Source organism: Dermacentor variabilis, chromosome 6, assembly GCF_050947875.1.
Source record: "Dermacentor variabilis isolate Ectoservices chromosome 6, ASM5094787v1, whole genome shotgun sequence".
NCBI lineage: Eukaryota > Metazoa > Arthropoda > Arachnida > Ixodida > Ixodidae > Dermacentor > Dermacentor variabilis.
In genome coordinates, this window is record NC_134573.1 from 109,167,775 (window position 1) to 109,190,649 (window position 22,875).

Sequence of the window (22,875 nt, forward strand, 5' to 3'; positions counted from 1 at the left end):
ACCATAGGGAAAGTCTATTGTCCTGCACACCCTCGAGATTCGGAGCGGACCGGTAGCTGGTGTAGCCTTCGGCTATAGGTCCAAACAGTTTCGGAAACTTTGTGTTTTACGCCTACGAAATAAAATTGAAATTAAAAGTGGTCAAACCAGGACGTATAAGTATGGTTTATAGCTCTTGTGGAAGTACTAGATTATTCTGTAGACTGAATTATTATCCGGCAGGCGTTTTCATGGGTGATCGCATTATGACAGCATGTTCAGAATGGTTTCTGCTTAATAATTTGAAAGAAAAAAAGAGTACAGTATAAAGAAGGCAGATAAGTGCCATTTTCCTTCCCCTCACAAACAATACCGATACTTAAAATAACAATTATTCCTTATAACGGCTCGAAATAACTTTTCCGATAATGGAAACGCTTTCTTTAAGAGGGGTGTGACGCTTTGGGAGCTATGCAAAGGGGGAAGGCACCTGGGGAGGATCAGGTACCAGCAGATTTGTTGAAGAATGGTGGGCAGATTGATCTAGAAAAACTGGCCACCCTGCATACGCAATGCCTCATCCAATCGAGCGTACCGGAATCTTAGAAGAACGCTAACGTAATCTTAATCCACAAGAAAGGGGACGCCAAAGGCTTGAACAATTATAGACCGATCAGCTTACCATTCGTTTTCTACAAAGTATTTACTAACGTAATCGCAAACAGAATCAGGAACACCTTAGACTTCTGTCAACCAAAGGACCAGGAAGATTCCGTAAAGGCTACTCAACAATAGACCATATTCACACTATCAATCAGGTGATAGAGAAATGTCCGGAATATAACCAGCCCTTATATATAGCGTCATTGATTACGAAAAAGCGTTTGATTCAGTCGAAACCTTAGCAGTCATGGAGGCATTACGGAATCGAGGCGTAGACGAGCCGTATGTAAAAATACTGAAAGATATCTATAGCAGCTCCACAGGCACCGCAGTCCTCCATAAAGAAAGCAACAACATTCCGATAAGGAAAGGAGCCAGACAGGGAGATATCTCTTTAATGCTAATCACAGCGTGTTTACAGGAGGTATTCAGAGACTTGGAGTGGCAAGAATTGGGGATAAAAGTTGATGGAGAATACCTTAGCAACTTGAGATTCGCTGATATTGCCTTGCTTAGTAACTCAGGAGAGCAAATGCAAGGCATGCTCACTGACCTGAAGAGGCAAAGCAGAAGGGTGGGTCTAAAAATTAATCTGCAGAAAACTAAATTAATGTTTAACGGTCTCGGAAGAGAAGAGCAGTTTACGATAGGCGGCGAGGCAATGGAAGTGGTAAGGAATACATCTACTTAGTGCAGGTAGTGAACACGGATCCGGATCATGAGACTGAAATAACCAGAAGAATAAGAATGGGCTGGGGTGCGTTTGGCAGGCATTCTCAGATCACGAATAGCAGGTTGACATTATCCCCCAAGAGGAAAGTGTATAACAGCAGTGTCTTAGCACTACTCACGTACAGGGCAGAAACCTGGAGGCTTACGAAAAGGGTTCTGCTTATATTGAGGACGGCGCAACGAGCTACGGAAAGAAGAATGATTGGTGTAACGTTAAGGGATAAGAAAAGGGCAGATTGGGTGAGGGAACAAACGCGAGGTAATGACATCTTAGTTGAAATCAAGAAAAAGAAATGGGGCATGGGCAGGACATGTAATGAGGAGGGAAGATAACGATGGTCATTAAGGGTTACGGACTAGATTCCAAGGAAAGGGAAGCGTAGCAGGAGACGGTAGAAAGTTGAATGGGCGGATGAAATTAAGAAGTCTGCAGGGACGACATAGCTACAATTTGTACATGACCGGGGTAGTTGGGGAAGTATGGGAGATGCCTTGGCCCTGCAGTGGGCTTAACCATGATGACGATGACGACGACAACGACGACGACGATGACGACGACGACGTCTTCTAAGTTTAGACCAACCCATTTTTAACTATGATGAATCCTCGGTGAATGGCCGTTACGAAATTACCGCAACGCCGAAATGCGGGCACCCTGCCAGCGAACAGAACAAGCGATTTATTTTTTATATGCATAAGCATTTCCATTCCTACCCAACGAGAAAAGCCGTCTGCCCGTACGTCACGTAAGACGACTGAATTCGAGACAGGGCCTGCACCAGCGAGCAAATTGTCCTTCTTGCTCGCTCTCGCCTCAATCCGAACGAAGGGGGGAGAACACAGCCCACACGAAGCTATCAGAACTCGGCGCACTTTGTCCCCCCCATTGCAGATCGCTTTCTAGATAGTACTCGTGCGGCCTCCTCATGTGTGTGCGCCGCTGCAGTGCGGTTGATCATGTTTGATAAATGGTTCGCATCGAGAGGCGGCAGCGTGATCGGCCACGTCTACGTGTGAGGTCTACAAAACGTGACCTTCGGCCAGTGCTCATCTTCCACGAAGCCGCGGCAGCATCTAAGCGGACCATTATCCCATTTGAAGATACAGGAGGAATGCCACATTTAGGTAACTCCCGCAGGATATTCTCCGTGTAATTTTTCAATGCCAGAATGCCATAGCAGTAAGTCCGTCCGCACAGATTGGCTACACGTATAGATTGTTTTGCAACGCACGTTCCAAAGCACTCCGGAGTACTCCACTGATGTTTCGTTTAGAGCTCCTGTTTTAATTTACGGTTGTAGAGCCCATAATTTAATCAATCAATCACATAATTAACAAATTCATCGAATAATTGGCCATCAACTCAGCTCGTAATTGATCAAATGGTCAATCACTACATGTAATCCGCTTCAGTGGATATGCGAAAGGGCTCAAGGTACGAGCAGCAAGAAAGGGGCAACTAGAAATTATCAGTGATGTTCTGGGATAGCCAGCTCTGGTGTAGCCTACCTTCCGATTCGTCAAGGGCCACAAAACAGAGAGAAATAAATAATGTACCATATGATAATTCGAGAACAGCATCAAAAACGAGATCAGCTACTGTATCCGCTCGCAAAGGAGGAAAAAAACATATCATACGAACGCATGCACTAACGAATTTTCATTGCACGAACCAATACCAATCAATCGAAGAAAAATGGAACACAAGGGTACTTGTGTTTATCAATTTACGATGCTTATGGCTTTTTCTACATGATTGAAGGGACAGGGTGTCAACACATGAACGCTTCGCAAGCCGGATGTTGTTGAAATTTTTTTGAATAAGGTAAGTAATTCACTGCTGACTTTGCTTACGAGATTTCTACCTTCATGTTTTATTCTATAACCCTGCAATGTACAGAGTTCCACTCAGACGATGATCCAGGTCTACAAAGATTGGTGTACATGCAACAGCGAACCTGTCTACACAAGCGTTTTAGATTTTGAAAAGACAACGGACCTTTATAAATTGGTTTAATGCCTAGGCCTTGAGGCCAATTACTTTTTTTATTTCGTTTTTATTAAAGAGTTTTCATCATTCACTTCCATCAAGAAGAAATGACAAATTCTTGGCACCTATTTCTGGTCACGATGAGTAGACAGCTGGTCGAAAGAAAATCATAAATGTGCTTTTCTTCAGTTACAACCTGATTACTACATTCTTAAATAGTATCGGCTTCTTAAACTTTTACAGCTGAAAGTTTACTCCAGCGTGTAAAAAATGCAACAATGGGCTATGCAACAATTTTGGCGCGCTTCAGTCAACATATTGTGGCATCGAGCTCAGCGCCGCATATATGATGCATTGGGCATTTCGCGGTTAACCCTCAATGCCCAATTAAAGCAGAGCACGTGGTCGCGGGTTCAATTCTCAGTAGGTGCGGCCGCGTTTCTATGGGGCACGTTATTAAATCTCAGGTCGTCAACATGTATCTGGCGCCCTCCTCTACTGAGTCCTTCATAACCCACTTAGCAGCTAAAAGACGTTGAGTAAACATCACAATTGTAAATTGGCGCGCCACCATCTTGTCGCTTTCAAGTTACTGCATTTAATTTTTTTGAAGTACGTCGTATTAAAAAAAGGGGCGTTCAAAGAAACGAGGGGGTGAGATTGTTCCGAGACATCTCAAATGGAGAAACAGTTGGAATGCTAGTCACGTTCCCACGAGCTAGAAAAAAAAAGTCTGATTGGTTGCACCTTTAAAGTTTTTTTCCTCACAGATTGCCGCGTGAATAACTGCAATAAACGAAGAAAAACGGGAAAAGAGACAACTATCCATACGCTAAATCTCGAGAGGGGAGCATGTGTATTAGACCTTATATACGTCTTTTACGGAGAAGCAATTGTTCCGAAGACGACACTGAGAATGTCATCCTAAGTAGGTCAACAACTCGACACTGGATTTGAGAAGAGAGATTTCTCCGGAATGCTGCTTTCACCCGCTAGCGCAGTCGCTAGATCACCCTGCCTGCAGCTTATGCCAATAATACTAAGTTATGCAGAGCACGCATAAGAAGTTCCGTGTGACGATTGCTGCGGGGTTTTAACCCATAAAGAGGCTGACGGATGCCCAAAGTTTTCGTAAGTGAGCTTCCTCAAGACGCACAAAGACCTTTCACGAATTGCTCTTGCATATTGGATGCAGCATTGTGCTTGTTGCTGAGCAGGAAGTCGTTGTAACATATAGTCCAACACGTAGCAGGCATCCTCGAAACCCTCCAAACCGGCAAAAAAGGAACAGGTTTCCCAGAACAACCGGAGGTGAAATCGGCTGGAAACGTGGCGCTCACTGAGACCGCTAATTTCCAGCGCTTGCTCAATATTCCTCCATCGTAGTGACATCCATTGCAACGGCCCAAAAAAATGTTTGCTTGACCCTTGTCTGCTATAAACAAATCTACTTTATTTTCATGTATGCCTCAACGTATGCATGCTAGCATGCGTGCACAATTTTATCAGACGGGACACCATCAACGCAAAGTCAAGGAACATCGAAGCACTTCATGCAAATGTATTGCACGGTTGTTTCTTGGGAATCTTGATTCTTCCTTGCAGTGTGCGAGACACAATTGTTTTGTCGTGTATGACTCACGTAATATATTATAACCAAAAGCTTCGAAATTAGCTTTCGGCTATCAATAAGCGGAACGAAAGCGAAATTTGGGAATCTAAACAGGTAAATGTCGTTATCACTGGCGTGCTCTGCGATAGGTGACGTCTCAAACATGGCGGCTATGACATGCTTCAGGCTTCGCAATTTCTTCTGGCACATTCAGCGCGGTAACATAGCCTTCGAGATGTGTTTTACACCATAAACTGTTATGGTCTAATTCCCGTAGCCGTTTTGGTTGGTGATAGTGTCCGCTGCCGCCGGTGTCCGGAGTCCATCGTAGCTATCGCCTAGCGGGCGAGAAGTCACGTGATGTCACAGGCACTCCACATAGCGTCGATGCGAGCTCGCTTTACATTGCAGTTACTTATTGCGCCGCGTATAGAGCCATGCTTATCCCAGTGATTCGAATTTTAATGTTTCATGCGCGCACACGCATTCACACAGGGACAATAGATCCTTTGAAAGGGAGGAAAATGCCGCGTCTTTAGTACAGCAAGGACAATGAAGAAAAAGAGACATATCACCGGATTGGGTGCATTGGATACTGCAGTTTCTATTTGCATCATTTCGTAAAAAGTATCAAGGGATGTGACATGTACGCCGAGCAGCCTCGCTTCCTGTGTTTCCTCTTCACAACCCGTTATGGCGCCTGCTCGCAAGGTACGAACTGCTCCTGAAGAAGCCACTCGTAGAGGTGCGCACGCTGCTACAACCAGACACCGTCGGGATCGGGAGACCACTGTCCAGAGAGCAGCATAAGCCGCAAGTCGACGCCGAGAACTGGGCGAACAGTTTAGTTTGTTCTCGAGAAAACGACGCAAAAAAATTTCGCCGCGAGACGGTGGGTTACTAGACAGGCACCTCAACTCGTACCGACAAGCGTTCAGGAACGTCAGGCGCACCAACGGGGATAAGGTCAGCAAAATGAGTGCTGGCCGACTAGCCAAGGTCAACGACCGGGTGCGGCAAATAACTGGTCACTACGATTCTTTTGGAGGGCCTGGCGTGATCATGTGTGGCGATTTGGGTCAACTACCACCCATGAGGGCAAATCAGGTACTTAGACGCAGCAAGAGCTGCCAAAACATCTTTATCAAGGGGGTCACGTGGCAACACCTGTCATATTTTCCACCACTCTAGGTGGTGCGACAAAAATAAGCCATGTTTTCCACGGCTCACACCGCCATTGGTTATAGAGAAGCCCACCGACTAAGAGGGGAACATGCTGCAATCTCGGTTCGTAACAAAAGCAGAGACATCTCAAAAGTGTCCGCAAAGTGTCCGTCTTTTCTACGCGAAGAAAGACGTGGAAGCATTTGCCGCCTTAGGCACAGTAGAAAGCATATTTGATGCGAGAACCATTCCTGCCGAAGACGAGACTTGCCCACACTGAGGTAGACGAGTGGGGACTTTTCCCAAAAAAAAACTGGCTGAGCTTCGACTGTGGTTCCACGGGAAGACTGGCACTGCTAAAGGCAGAACCGTTGCGCAGTGTACCCGGGAGGACTGTCCGCCTCGAGTGGCTACCAATTGAACAACGAAATTTTTGACCATAAGGTTAACATCACATGTCGCCGCACATCACGTCAGTAGTACAGGCTATCGCAATAACGATTCATAGGTCTCAGGGTGGCGCGTATACTAGCATGGTTTTGGAATGCAACAAACTAACCACCAGAAACTTGTGCACGTGGCATTGAGTCGAACCACTTCACTTCATGGGCTTTACATCATCAACCCTTAAGGCGATTTCACGTTTTAGCACGCCACCGAAAACCCAGATCGAGCACTACGTGACGAATTCCACAGACTGAAACAGCCTCGCATTGACACAATCATGCGACGTTGTTTTCCATTGCTCGGTCAGCCCCACCGATTTGGCATCTCCCCTCTCAATGTTCGTTATCTGACTGCACACAGGCTTGACGTCAAGCATGACCACATCTTAAAGAGAGTGTCGCTACTCTGTTTCTCCGAGACCCGGGGTCGTCCACATGACATCAGCGGCTACAGGTGTGTCGTGCCAGCAAGTAGAACTGCGCACCGGGCCACGGGTGTTGCAATATACGAAGTAAGAATTGAGTCTGTCACATTCGAACTTGTAGGAGCCCCAGACGTAAACTTCGCGAGCGTGTTCGCAGTGTGCAACTCCGGGGGTATTGTGATTGCCTTAGTGTATGTGCCACCTGACACTCAACATGGTAAGATTGCGGTCTTCTTGGCACATACCTTCATTTCTCAACAGGACTTGCCCCTAATCATTGTGGGTGATTTCAATGTAAACACGAAGGATCCCCACAACGCCTGGTTCGTACAGTGCGCGCAGGACCTCGGCACGGTCATTGTGTCACATATACAATGCAGCCCTTCACACACAGGTTCTTGGTCGGACTTTTTGCTTACAAATATCAAATGCCCTTATTGCCCCTCTACATGTCCTCCTCCACCGACTTTACGGACCATAAAACACACTTAGGTGTGCTTCAATAAATGTATGCAAAGGAAAACATGATTTTCACTATATTTACTAATTGAAATTACAGTGTAGAATCGGTTTACGACGTTCTGCAATGGAGACGCTCATAGAGCATACTGTGCTGCGTGTGCCATGAAGAACTGTGGCTTTTTTTTTGTTATGCAGAGGCAACCGTCACTGGGGCATGAATTTGTGGACAACACTTATTGCCATGCCCAACTATATTCCGGCTGTAGTTATGATCATGGGGGTGCCAGCGCGCGTTTGATCAACCAGCTGTTGTTGAGCTTCCCGAACAAGTTTTTTTAAGCCCTGTGGAAGCTGACAGGCACAACTATATCTTAAAGCACTGAATACAACTAAATTAACAGATGATGTATTACATGATGGGAGCATAGTGTGCTATTCCTGAATAACATTTTTACGACTCATGGTATTTCGAATGCACCTTGCAAAATGCCTCAAATCAAAGCAATAGCGTATTACATGGTTCAAAATGACGTGACGTTGAGCCTGTTCATGTTGGTATTGAACGAATTCAGTGGAACAAGATATGAAGAATGAATAAGGCGGCGAAGGCATCCTTACTATCTCATTGGTTCCTCGTAGTCTTTTTTGTTGTCTGATTTAGTTCAATGGGCCCATTGCTGACGTTAGGTGATATCCTAGACGGTGAAAATTTCCAGTGGACTGAAACAGTCTCGTAACTGTAACACGAATGTCATCTGACGAGGTCAGCCCTGCGTATTACGCAAAATACCTCTCAGAAACGATACAACGTGCTTGCACAGTTTTTTTTTCTTTCAAGCCTTGAGGCATCAAAGAGCTGGTATTAAGGCCCTGTCCTCCTAGATTGGACAGAGCGCGCTGTATTGTCACTGTTATGGGGATTCACTATTCTGCGAACGTTTGAGTGTTAGTGACAGCGCGTGTCACCTAATCGCGAAGGTATGTCAAGACCATAGAATTTGGTAATACAACTATGAGGGAGAGAACGCTCTCGCTGAGATCATTCCGCCATCGTAAAAACGACAGTCAGTACTTGGATTTGTAAAAACTTTGCGCTTGTAGCGTCAAGCGTTCTTGCGGTTTTATTTACTGCGCTTTCTCTACCTTTATCGGTCTAAATTTAAAAATAAATCTTTTAACCACACAATGAATTAGGAATTAGCACACTTGCAGGTTTACTGAGCAGTTTTGCAATTATAACCTAATATATTGTCAAAAATAAACAGTTTGCAAAGTTTCTAACGTCTTCAGAGCAAGAACACGAACTTTAGGCAAATCCACGTACTAACTATCAATCTGACTGAACCCCCGTGCTTGCAGCTCCCTTAGAAGTTAATGCGAGTTTCCTCTTGTAACTTTCGAGAAACCCTAGCAGCAACTAAGGCCGTTTAGAAATAACTTTATGTGAATGGTGGGCAATGCTGCGCAATGGTTTGCGTTGGACTGAGTTGAACAGGATGAAACACCCGATCCTCTCGCTTTTGTGCCCTTCGTGCGAGCCTGATTCTAGACACGAAATGGAACTAAGTAAGAAAATATTTGAACTAACATACAGCAACAAATATTAGAACGTAATTAAAACATGCCTATTTAATCCTCTGCCGAACGAAGGGAATAGCGCGGGAAAACGCAGCTCTCCGATTTCTTTCTGACCGAGTGTCTACCGGAATGTAACGATAAATCTGAGAAGCCTCACAGCGGGGCCAGTTCCCCAGAAGTAGTCTGCATTTCCTGTTCTGCGGAACACTCGTACATTAAAACGTGGCCCATAGGCGAACACACCAAGCGCACGTTCACGTGGAGTAAAAATGGTGGAGAACTTCCTGGACGGAGAAACACAGCAACTTCCGCCAAGAATATCCCCAACCGCGATTTCAGTGAACGAGCTACTTCTATAGAATGTTCAAACTCGTTTATGGGCCCTTCGTGTCAGAATTAACTCGAAGGCCGTAAACAAAATGCAAGCATATATAGTGTGATAGTGTACGTGCGAGCATCGCTTTTAAATATCTTAACGCACTATTCTCACGCACCTGCGTCGCTCGAAATATTTGCCGGTGCGCACTTTCAGTTGTTTAAAAACAGACAGAGAATTGGCAAAACGAGTGCTAATCCGACCAAGGTATCGAACGACGTGCCTGATGCAGTTCAGAAGTGCGCATGCAAAACGTAGCGTTGTCGATGCTATTCATTTTGGTTCCGTGCATCACAGGAAACATTTGCTTCCGGACGCTGCTCTACTATAACAACTTAAGGATATAGTGACAGAGTCTATCATTTGAAGTAAGCTTAAAATAAAAGTCAGCCAGAAAAACTCGCCTGGCATGCGTCGCTATCGTAGCACTTCAGTTTCACATTGTTTGGAATTGGTTTGTCAGCTTCTGATAGGACGCCTAGCTGCCACAGTTCTTACTCTTGGGCCTCTTCCTGAAAATGTGTCACCGGCATATATGTACTGTCTTTTGAATTGTTCGTAATAAACTTGAAACATAATCACCCTAGCCAACTTGTCAAGTGATAGCTGGAATTGTTGCCACCACATTGAAGCTGAGCCAGAGCAAAACGGAGCCGCTCAAAACTGATGCTGCAAAATGATGAAAGTCCGTTGGTAGTCTCTGTAGAACCGTAATAGATATTCTGCCATCATTGAAATAAGAGTGCTTATTTTCCCCAAACCGGATAAAATAAACTAAATATTTCAGCTGTAACCTGAACAAAAACAAAAAGACTATAATGGGCACCTGTAGAAGTCTTTAGGCGATTCCATGGCATTGTAATTTAAGCAACTTTCTTACATGGCCATCAAGTCTTGCTTCGCGCACAATAAATATTAAATGACGGGCTTTTCTTCAAACTTCTGGTGGTAGTCTCTCATAAAACAATATACGGACATCGAGTCATTTTAGGTGTTATTGCTGCGCACAACGAAGATTGCTGCATAATCTCGCCATGTCGAGTTTCGAGAAATTTTCTGGTGCTGTGCAGGGTGGGATTCATCTGACCTTTGTTGTAGTCCACATATCATTGCACTCTCTCAATTGTCATTTTTTTTAAACTGCCCCTAACGTATCTTAGCGATACTGACGCTACTAATATCGAAAATCTTGCCTGTCAGAAAATAAAAAGTTTCGTAGTGATCGAGTGGTACCCATTGCTACATGAAGAGGCACAGAAGCCGCTCTATTGTGTCTAGGAGCGCTTATGACGTGAAACTGCGTTGGCGTATGGGGTAATACGGCAGTTTTAATCACATTGATCTTGCTAGTGTCTTATACTCACTTTGTATGTCTAGTACATCTTATAATGTTCGTTTTTTCCGAAGTTATTTTTCATTGTGCGACTATTTATGTGAACTCACCTAAATTAGTTTTTTTCATTATGCCCTTTCCTGAATATGACGAGCTCGTGGTTGGCATGGTGCATATATAAACGTATTCCTAATAAAATCAGTCAGTTGAAGGTCAGCCTTTGTCCGTCTTACTGATATTCCAAAAGCACTTCTTCTTGGGCAAGTTGGTGCTGAGATTTCCTAGGTATACTTTGTGGCGCAAAATACGTTTCTTGAAAAGGGACAGAAGAAAGGAAGACAGTGAAGCGCCAAACTACCAACTGTTTAATGACAGCCTGAACAAACGTATAGAAGAAAAGACCACTTCCGCTCATGCGCAGGGAGCCAAGGTGTGACAATACAACATGGTCATGATAACATACTTTGGATAAAGCACATTTCAGTGGAATATAATAGGATAGATGTATCGCTGACACAATCAGACCCTTTCTTTTTAATATAAAACGCTTCCAACAACTCCCTTGCAGTTTGGTCTCTACTTTTGCCAGGAATCAATACTTCTTCAAAGCATGGCGTACAACGACAGGCTTTACAGCGAGCAGGAAGATGCGCATTGTCACACTTATGGATAATATTAGCGTGCTCTCTCAGTCTGTCATTAATACAACGTCCCGTTTGTCCGACGTATGACTTGCCGCAATCTAGGGGTATCTCGCGTAGACTACCCCTTTAACACAGTCCCTGAATTGTTTGGCGTGCTGCTTCTGACAGCCCCGCGGCCCCTCGCGTGTGATCCGGGGGCACAACTGAGCCAACTTGTTGGGAGCCGAAAAGACAACCGGAATGCCATATCTGGTAGCAACCTTCTAGAGGTTATGGCTCACACGGTGCACATAAGCTACAACTTCTGGTTTTACTCGCTCCCTTTCCTTTGAGTGCGTTTTCCCACTCGCAGCGCTAGTTTTTTGCTTCTGTAGGAGGGACTCGGCCATGGCATTTAAGACAGACTGAAGGTAGCCTGCTTTTAGAAGTCTTTCAAGTTGATGGCAAAAACTCGCCTGCATCACATGCACACATGACTTGCGCAGAGCCGATTCCAGGCAAAGTAGGGCGATTAAAAAGAAAGGGTCTGATTGTGTCAGCGATACATCTTTCGTATTATATTCCACAGAAATGCGCTTTATCCAAAATATGTTAATATGACCATGTTATATTGTCACACGTTGGCTCCCTGCGCATGAGCGGAAATTGTCTTTTCTTCTATGCGTTTGTTCAGGCTGTCATTACACAGTTGGTAGTCTGGCGCTTCAATGCCTTCCTTTCTTCTGTCCTTATTCAAGAAATGTATCTTGCGCCACAAAGTATGCCTAGGAAACTGTCTTACTGTGTCTCCCTTTCGTCAAGTCTCAGTTTAGTGCTACGCCTGCAATCGCGAACAGGTACCAAGTCACCCAGTTTGCTATTCTTCCCAATGTTCGCTGATGGGAAAAACGACTAGATCGCGCGAAGCGCTTATATATATATTAGTATTATTCCAAAGAGGAAGCCCAATGCACGAACATATACGTATACAACTGTTTGCATGTGAAAGGTTAGTGGCAAACGCGCAGGCAGCTCGCACACAGATCACAGCTCTAGTGTACAGTCTACCGCTTCCTTTTTGTCCGTCTCTTGCGCACACGGTTATGTCCAAATGCGCCGTAACATAACCCCGGGGGCTGGAGTGCCATACCGCTGCTTGTTACAATGATAGTGAATGAGATGAACGGTATTGCTTTAAATAAGACACGTGCATGAAGTCAGTTCGTAGCTGGGATGAGGAACAAGTGTCTTCAGCAGTCTTCATTTTGTAATTGAAGTCACTTAATCGTCGCAATACCCGATAAGGCCTGGTATAGCGTGACAGCAGTTTATCGGACAGAAGACATGGCAAATTGGAGAACACAGAAGAAGGCGATTTGCGGGTGAGAACTGAAGGTTGCGGCGGCGACTGTCGCAGCATGTCTTTTGTGACGGGTGAGTCGCATTAAGTCGATCATTGGCAACATGGCGAGCCATATGAGTCCGACCAACGGCGTCATGGGCGTATACCGTGGTGTGCCGTGACACCGAAGGTAGCAGAGTGTCAAAAGGCAGAGTGGGATGGGTTCCAAATAACAGATAGAAAGGCGAGAAACCGGTGGTATCATGACCTGACGAATTGTACCCAAATCTCACGTAGGGCGAAGTGCTGTCCCGATCGCGATGGTCTGCTAAAATGTACATAGACAACATCTGAAAGGATGCGGTTCAGTCGTTCAATCAGTCTGTTCGTTTGTGGGTTGCATGCTGTTGTGAGCATGTTTTCTGTGGAGCAGGAACGGAGTATGCCTTCAACAATGTGCAACAAAGCATAGCAGCCACGATCTGTCAGAAGCTGCCATGGCGCGCCGTGGTGAAGCATCACGTCCTGAAATAAAAGGTCTGCTACATCTGTAGCACAGCTGGTGGGCAGGGCACGTGTAACAACAAAGCGCGTCGCATCGTCTGTTGCAACGGCCATACATTTATTCCCTTTTATAGATGTGGGGAAGGGTACAAGAAGGTGCATACTTACATGGAAGGAAGCCTCCGTGGAAACATCGGCTGGATTAAGGTGGCCAGCAGGTTGCGCACATGGTTTGTTTCGCTGCTGGCAGAGGTCACAAGCCGCAACGTAAGGTCGCACAGAACAGTACAGGCCTGGCCAGAAGAAGCGACGTTGCACTCTGTCGTAAAGGTGGAAGGTGTCAAGTCCGGCAGTGGGTGCGTCGTACACCTCAGCTAGGACAGGAGAACGTATGTGATGAGGGAAAACTAGCAGAAAAGGTCGTCCACCATAGTTGATCTAGCGTCGATAAATAACGTCGTCATGGATCACGAACATTCTGATTGAGCGATGTGATTGGCAAGGCGTCAAGCGTTCGAAGATCGACTTTACAGAGTCTTCCTTCCGCTGCTCAGTAACGCTTTCGGCAAAGTCAGAAATGGCCAAAGGGAAGTATCGGATGCCTGTTCATTGTTGTCAGAAAGGATCGATGGGGTGACGAGACAAGGAGTCGGCATGGCTCGATTCAGAGCGCGAACTACCGAGACACAAGTTAAGGCACAAGAAAAGACAGGGCACAGCGCTACTTACAAGTGAAAGTTTATTCAGAAGGCTAGAGATCACATATTGTTTACGTCGTTTGATCACCCTTGATGACACATAGGATGCCGGGTTTATATAGTCTCTAACCTTCCGCATAAACTTTCAATTGTAAGTAGCGCCGTGTCCTGTCTTTGCTTGTGCCTTAGCTTGTGTCCCAGTAGTTCGCGCTCCGAATTTAAGCCATGCCTCCACAACAACTGGCCCATTTTTCACGTTCGATCAAGCATTCGGCGTCCAGATGAAAGCGGCCGGACTTGTACATCGCAACGAAACAATACTCCTGTAGTTGGAGTGCCCAGGGACCAAAGTGACCAGTCGGGTCTTTTAGTGACGATAGCAAGCACAGGGCATGTTGGTCCGTGATGACAGGAAAGGGGCGGTCAAACAAGTAAGCGCAAAATTTAGCAAGTGCCCACACCAGAGCGAGGCACTCGCACTCGGTGATGGAAAAATTGCGCTCTGAAGGGGACAACGGGCGAGTGGCGTAGGCGGTGACGCGCTGGTCTCCGTTGTGCTGTTGGGCGAGGGGGCAGAGCTTGTGCTCTATGTCACGCGCGGCGCCCGCGACAGCTTGGCGCCTTGGTTGTGATAAGTGTGCCGCTAACTGGTGGTTGACGCTTTGTGGAAAGAGCGCGCTCACTAATGCTTGTGGCGCATGTTTGAGCGTACTGCTTTTTGATGCGAGCGGATGGTCAGCCGCGTGACATTTTCCATTTTTCGCGGGCTGTGTTTATCACCCGTTAAAAAATAAACGGGCAGAAAATACCTGGCTGCAACCTTGATCGTTTTAAGTTTCCTTTAATTTTATGTCAATTATTCTTTGACAACACGCCATTCAGAGTAATAATTAAAACACCTTATTGCATTTAATTAAGCTAGATGACATCACCAAAAAATTACTGGTGGCTGCTCTACTCGACTGTGCACAATGCGCACTTGTTTATCTTCGCCTAGAATGGCCCGTCGTTCTTAAAAACCCACTGCTTGATAGCTGGGACACACCGTATACTGGGGCAAATATACTGCCGTAAGCTTTTAAAATTGCGGAGGGGATGCTCACAATGCCGCAAGACAAGACAGGCTTCAAACGCTGTAAGAATTTCCTGACGACCTTTTCGCTTTAACAAAGCAATAGATGTATAAGCCATTCTGTGCTGTTGACTTACACCAGCATTGAAGCCTTCAGCTTTAGGTAGAATGAAAAATGGGCAGCAATACATTTCGCGACTGCTAGGATTTCTATTTAACCAGAGACGAGCAGGCAAACACACTCCACGTTTACTAGAACACTTGTAGATATACTTCCGAAATTCCTGCGATGACTGAGGGGCGCTCTTTTCCAAGAATGCTATATATGAATCCTAATCCCTCTTACAGAAGCGTTTGCAGAGAGTCCGAAAGGTAAGAGACTTCTCTCTACTCATTTAGAACAAGTTTTCTGGATTTTCGGTGGGCGTGATCTACATGCCCTAGGGCAGTTATAAGTTTAGATGAGAACCAATGGGGATATTTAGAGCGTTTATTTATTTTATTTATTCGTGTACAAATGATGGGAGCCATAGCTTTGGCTCAAGTAGGAGGGACTATATACATCACAAGAGCAGGTTTGTCTAACAACGTGCCAACAAAGCTCATTAATAGAGCATTTTAATCCAAACAATTAGTTAATTGTTTTCACTATGCACCGCGAAAGCATCGAACTAATGTAGAATGCAATCAGACAAATACGTCAACACTGGCATACTGGTCGATCATAACATAATACAGAAACGCCAAAAAATAACAATACATTTTAAGGGTGATGGACCTAAAACAAACGTATTTCTTTTTCTTAGGTCAAATTTCCTAAATCGAAAACTTTAGCTCGCAACAAATTGCAATGAAAAACAGTTCTGGGAAGGAAACTGCTTAAATCGTTCAGTGCGTGTGAATATAGGAACTAGTAGGTGCCGGTAAAAACGCCTTGCTTTCGTACTAGCGGCTAAGTTAACACAAACAGTCAAATTAGGATTTTCCTCCCTTCAAATAGTATTGTGCAAAAAGGCTAGGCTGGCAATCTAGTTTTCGACGTGCCTCAAATGTGGAAATATTATGTCGTTGCATGAATGAAGATGGGAAATCGTAGATTTTAGACTTACCGAAAATAAACCTTATGCTTTTCGTTGGAACGCTTTCCAACTTGCAATACCTTTTCTTTTGAGGATCCCAAATGACAGCCCGATATTCAACCTTGGACTTAACGCAAGCATTATAAGTTAACGATTTTGTACCTACGGGAACATTTTTTACCTTTCGCTTCAGGCTCCAAAGTTGTCTGAGCGCAGGTTCACAAATTGTTGAAATATGACTACACCGGTAGGTTTATCTATTAATATGACACCCAGATATCCATAGTTGATAATTTCGTAAAATTATTGTATAAAAAATTAAATGTATAAAAAGCAATGCCTGTTCGTTCTTTGTAATAAATAAAAGTGCACTTCCACTTCCTCTGTGTTAAGTGCGCACCCCACTACTGAAAACCTTCATATATTCACTGTAAAGCTTTCTGAAGCAAAAATATATCAGTTCTAGATGACTTCCCTTTAAAACTACACAATCATCCGCAAAGAACCTTACACCCAATTACGTTGGAATTACTTGGACTAAATGATTAACAGAAATAGCGTGCCTACCATGGGACATTGTATCAAATACCTCGCAAACGCAGAAACATAATGCATCAATTTGACCTGTCACATCAAGAACACGAGAGAACTCATGAACAGTTGGCGAAAGTTGTGAGAGTCAACATATCCTTTGTAAAACCATGCTGGTATGACGGCATCACATCTAACATCAAAAACGCCTAAATTTAGATGGCAACATTGTGTTCCAATTTCCAGCAAGTGCTGGTAATCGAAACAGGAGGGTAATTTTTTTAGAGACAAGCGATCACCTTATTCGTGGATCGGCACAACGTGCGCCTTAATCCCGTTGAGAGGCATGACGCTAGTATTAAGTGATAATCGAAATATGGGCTGGCAGTTGAGCTGGATATTTGTTTAGTGTAACGCAATAAGAACGGATTAGGAATGGCATTCAAATCACACGATACCTTGAGTTAATACCGACAAAGATTGCTAGCCCCTCCTCCCCCCCCCCCCCCCCCTGAAGTGATATTATTGCATATTGCGGCAATGGAGACCAGTAGTTAGGCGTATGTTTATTACGTTCCGAGAAAACGCTCAAAGTATTTATTTAAATGATCGACAATCTCTATTGCACTTGTCACAATATTTGTATCGGCAGTTACCTTTGATATTTTGTTTCCACTACTGTGTCAATAACGCCAAAATTTGGCGGGGTCTGATCTTGCATATTCTTCTAGGTTTTCTTGAAAGAAACTCTTTGTATCCTTTTCACGAGAACAATCTCAGCTGTCCTCTGGACATCAACGGCGAGCAACAGTCTGTGCTGCTCTCAGCACAGTGGTCTGCTGAGCTTGACGTTGCCTGGTTCCAGCCGCACACCTAGCTCTATGATACGCTTCTTCAGCAGCGGTTCCTACTTTTCGAGGAGGCGCCATAACGTGCCACTCAAAGAGTTAACACAGGTATCGAGACTACGCTGCGCACGTCTCACATCCCTTTACACGTGGCCCGATACAATGAAACTGCTACATGTCGTGACACCTGGTGGAATACAACTGCAGTGCAATGTTTGCATGTTTCGACGTTACGCGGCGCGCATCTCGCATCGCGGGCACGATACGATGGGCCCGCCGTGGTTACTTAGTGGCTATGGTGTGGGGCTGCTAAGCACGGGGTTACGGGATCAAATTCCGGCCAAGGCGGCTGCATTTCGATGGGGGCTGAAACACCCGTGTGCTTAGGTTTAGGTGCACGTTAAAGAACCCCAGAGGGTGAAAGACTAAGCACCCAAGCACAACCTAGGAAATATGTGAAAATTTTTTTTTATATTATTGAATGCAGACATACATGTCGTTTAAAAATTTGCTTGCTACAGAACTCACGCAGAGATTTTTTTTCAATAACCTTCGCGGTGCTTAACTCCTTCGTTAAACAAAGTTTTCTCTCTACTGCTGATGTTTATGAAAAATAGTTTAATAAAGGTGCTAGTATATAACATCATAGGTGTACGTTTATTAAAGGTAGTTATGAAGAGATTGTTAATCTTATAGATTGTTAGCCTCGTGTTAGCGATTCAGTCTTGTAAAATAGTATCAAGGTACTTCTTAAGTTCTTCTTAATTATAATGTACAAAATATTCATAGTCAAAGAGAATTACATAATCATAAGCACTGAGCTCAATAATTAAAGCTCTCGTGCATGTTAATGATTTGCTATTCGTCACTGAAAGTATAGACACTTGTTCGGACTGTTCATGCATGACACTTTCTTGCAGCCAAAGGTAGCAACAAACTCGGGTGAGTTCTTAACCAGCTGATTGCAGTCCACTAAAGGGACACCAAGCCCGAAGCCCCTCATCGCGCACGTCTTCAAGCAGACTGTGTTGAAGAATACCTTCGGCTCGGTCAACTCATCACTCAGCTGCATTGGGTGCTTTTCATGCTGAGTTGCTTCTCGAAACGCAGAGTAGGCGACTTCCAATGCCGGCAAAAACATTCCAAGCTTGTTTCTGGCTCCCAGGCAGGTCTCGTGGTTCTCAAGCAGCTTGCGGGTGTTTTTATAGATCCAGAAAGGGACAACGCTGCCGTTGGGATGGAAGCGGGCACCCACCACGTCCTGCGTTTTGAGCACTTCTTCCGCTGCCAGAAATCCGAGGCCCCTGTAGAACATGACATTGGTGGCATCACTGTAATACAGTGGACGTGTGAGCACCACCGCCGAAATGTCTAGCTGGTTCGTGAGGTAGTCGTATTGCATTAGCAGGCGAGTCAACGACGCTGAAGGAAAATACGACGTCACCGTAGGGAGTGCCGACCATGCTCCGCAGCGACGAACACGTGTGAATCCAGAGACGAACAAACGAATCACCATTTTCAGGGAATCCGGAGTATATCCTATCAGGATTTCGTAGCAGCTCGCCCACAGGCCACAGGCGGACATTCATCGCCATGAGCTTCGAGGTGGCTGTAGTCTTTGTTATGTTGTCTAGGTGGGTGGAACGGACAATTTTTTGGACGGTGTGCTTCAGAACCATGCTCAAGTTGCTGGTCAGGGAGCGGTGGTTCTTATGCGGCCGGTGAAGTCGCGTGTAGATGGCCATGATAAGCGGGTTGCATGATGAGGACACCTGCGCGGCGCAGTATATGCGAAAATATCGGTCAGTGATGAAGTCTCCGACCCTCAGGTCCAGAATCGGAGCATAGGCTTGGACAAATTGCCAAGATAGATGGCTGAGTAACTCGACATGGCTTAACATGACAAAGAGCTTGCCGATTGCGTTCAAGAGGATTCTGTCACTCGCGAGGACTTCGTCGTCACCATTGAACGGTGTCTTGTAGTGAAACGCATTGTGCAGTTGCCCCAACCACCCAATGGATGGCACAGGATGCGTGAAGAATGATATATTTGAGAGTGCTACTGAAACTGGATCGACGGGATACTTGTTAACTATGGAGACTAGCAAGATGATGACTTTTCCTTCCGCCGTTTGGCTGCGATTGATCCTATCGCTATCGTTTGATCATTCTTCGCTGTTCAATAAGTCCTTGAGTTGCCTCCAGTAGCGAGCGTACGTTCCTTCGATGACCAACCGGTAATATCGCATCGCAAATGTGTAGACAGCGGCACTTTGTACGGGCGAGAGCATGATCCTGATCCTGCTTCCCAAATCTGAACCAGGCTTTTTTGACATCCTTATACACAGCCAGAAGCAGAGACCCCAGTTGAAAGTCAGGTCGAGAACACCTAAAGGTTTGACACCATCCGGTGGTTCTTCTGGCCAGGGCAGACGGAGTTTGCCCATGAAACTCCGGAACAACGCGACATCTGAAGGACTTGCTGTAAGCTTCTGCATGCATGAGTGGAACATAGCAAGGGGTTTTCTTGAAGCCTTAATTAGCATTGTCGCCTTGCGGAGCAAACTTTCGAGGTTCTCGTACCACACTGTGCGGACATCGCCTACAGGGGAACCGACCTGCTCGTCGCGGAAATGCTCCAGCTCGCGCCATACCGAGCAGACGTGACCTTCGAAATCTTCACATGGGTCGACGTTTCTGGCGACGCGTTCAGTCAAGAGGCGGGAATGCACGATACAGTCGGCACTCTTGCACAAGTTTGGGCGCTTTGAAGTTTTGAACCTCCTTTGTGAGCCTACGATTGCCAAGGTACTGTAGTAGACGAGGACGGCAACGAAAATAACGATGGTGACCACGATGATGGCGAAAGCGAACCGGCTTCGGCGGCGATGGGCGGAAGACAGTGATTCCATCCCCTGCGTAGTAAACAAAAAGCCATATGCCACTCTTGCTTTGTCACAGTAAGCTGCCGCGCTTCATTATTTGCTCATGAGATCCCAACAGAAAGCGGCCTCGACATATGCTTCATTGCTATGCTTTGCATGTGAAATTTCGACTTGGCATGTCGCTAAACATAGTCATAGAAAGGTTTATACTTGTAGGAACTACATGCTTTTGAATGTTAGGCCAAGAATTTGGAAGTGTCGAATTTATAGTTATCTGTGCTTTCTGCCTTGTTCTTGTTCGAATTTTTGCAGTAAGACACGAGATTCTGTAAGAGCGGCATCATTGTTGTTCGTTGTTATCACTATGTTCACTTCCGACGTTTAAATATTAGGGACTAGCCCGTAAAAGCATATCTGTCCTAAATGGTGTTTTGCATTGCTAATTATTTTTTGTTTCTTACTGTTAATGGTTGTGTGAGTAATTTTGATCACTCATGACAGCTGTAGCCCATATGTAAGTGGAAAGGAATAGCAGCAGGCATGGGCTCCTAAGCTCTCTATCTTAGCTCCCAGCTATATCTTCCATGTTGTAGGGGAACGCTGGAGGCGCAGCCTTAATGACGCAGGCAACATTGCTGAAAGTCATTTCAAGTATTTCACTGTTGAGCATTTCAGTTTGAATTGCTGGCCCAAAGACTGAGTGATTAGGGTACGGTGTAAAGAAATACTGAGGCTGGCTATACACCTCATTTTTGAAGGTGAATAAGTGAACCTTTAAAATGCCGCTGCTTGTAGATACTGATTGGTTGAACAAACGTTGAGATTAGAATTAGGTGAAGCGCCGTGGCTAAGCAAAAAGTATAATACTGTGCCGAAATTGAACCGGCAAGATTATATTCACTTATCGTACAAATACCCTGTCTGCGAGTACAAGACCGCTCCGTTGTGACGTACGATGGTGTGTCATGTCGTGCACAGGTTTCTAGGATTTACGCGTTAAGAAACATTTGTTATAACTTACCATTTAATCCTGTTCAACAGATAAGGAAGATACTCATTGTGCTGTTCAAGGCAGTATTGCTGAAATGATGGTATCTACAGCGTGCTTTTGCCAACAGCCTCGAAGGCATTGTCGACATTACACCTCTACCTTCCGCCTCTACCTAGATATTAAGTTAGGGGATTATTTGTGACACTTTATTCTATTCTTCAATAATCTGGTACACTAAAGCGCATAGAAATAGCCCTAGGTACGCTCATATGCACTCGCTATCAAGATCTTAAATTGCGAGCTGATTTTATGGTGATGTAATGCTAGATTCCTTTTGCTCCGCTCGCTGCCTTAATATGCTTTGCTTTCTTTCTTTCTGTTATATTTCGGCCTCAATTTTCTAATCAGCGAGAAAATCGTCAATACGATAAATTCTCACTATACTCGCGGACAACTTTCTGTTGTTATGAAGGGAAAGCTACGGAGGCAAAGCGCGCACAAGTGAGAGCGCTTCTGAAAAGAGTTACCCCTGTCTCTCCCCGTTAGTTTAGGCTGGGGAAGAGAAAACATACACACCTTATTAGCATGAGTTAAATATTTCACAAAACACACCATTGAGTGTAAAAACTTACGTATTTTGCTGCTTTTACCTTCTGCGTCTAGGCAAATGCGAAACTGTCGAAAGCGGAAGCTGCTCCGATTCAGCCTCTGTTCCGAGCAACCAAAAGCACTGCCAAACTCTGCAGGGCGTTGACGCGGTAACACACGTGCAGAAGCTCAGCCCAGGTAGCTTTCACTTCATAGCCACAAAAAGTTGCCCGAGAGTCTAGCTTGCTCGGCGTCAAGTACTGACATTGCTTGCTGGCGCACTAGTGCGCGACGTCATGGCTTCGAACGCCAAATTAACTTCGCTATCTGAAGCGGGCCTGGAATAAAAAAGAACTCGCAGTTCCGCCCGAAAGGCGAAGCACCGATTGCAACAGTAAATTAGTAGATAGCTATACGAAGTAAAGATAGCAGGTTTATCGGCCGTATCAACTTGTAAACATTCCCTTACTAACTTAACAATGATGGAATATGTACGAGGACGTAGAAACAAACACACACAGACAGCGCTGTCTTTGTGTGTCTGCTTCTTTCTACGTACTTGTTCAGTCGCTCTTACACGTTTTAACTTGGATTCAAACCAACTAGCCCGCCAACATGCTTTAACTAAATTGACCAGCACGTTGTCACGCGCACACAGGCAAATAAGAACATATCTCGCTAGATGAGCGTGGAAACTCGCCCTGAAAATTCTGGAGGGAGGAATCGCGGCAGCAGCAGGCGAATGCATGTCTCCCTTCAGCGCGAACTAAACGTCGAACGCACAGCGAATACGAAGCTACCGGCACTACGCGCACTCTACAAACATCGCAGATACCTTTGAAGATGAGGCCCTCCCAGGCATGCATTTTAGCCACGTCGGAGATCGCTTTCAAGAGGCAGGAGCGTCGGCAATGCGTCCCTACGGCGTCGGTGATTAGCGTGGCCAACGCCGTA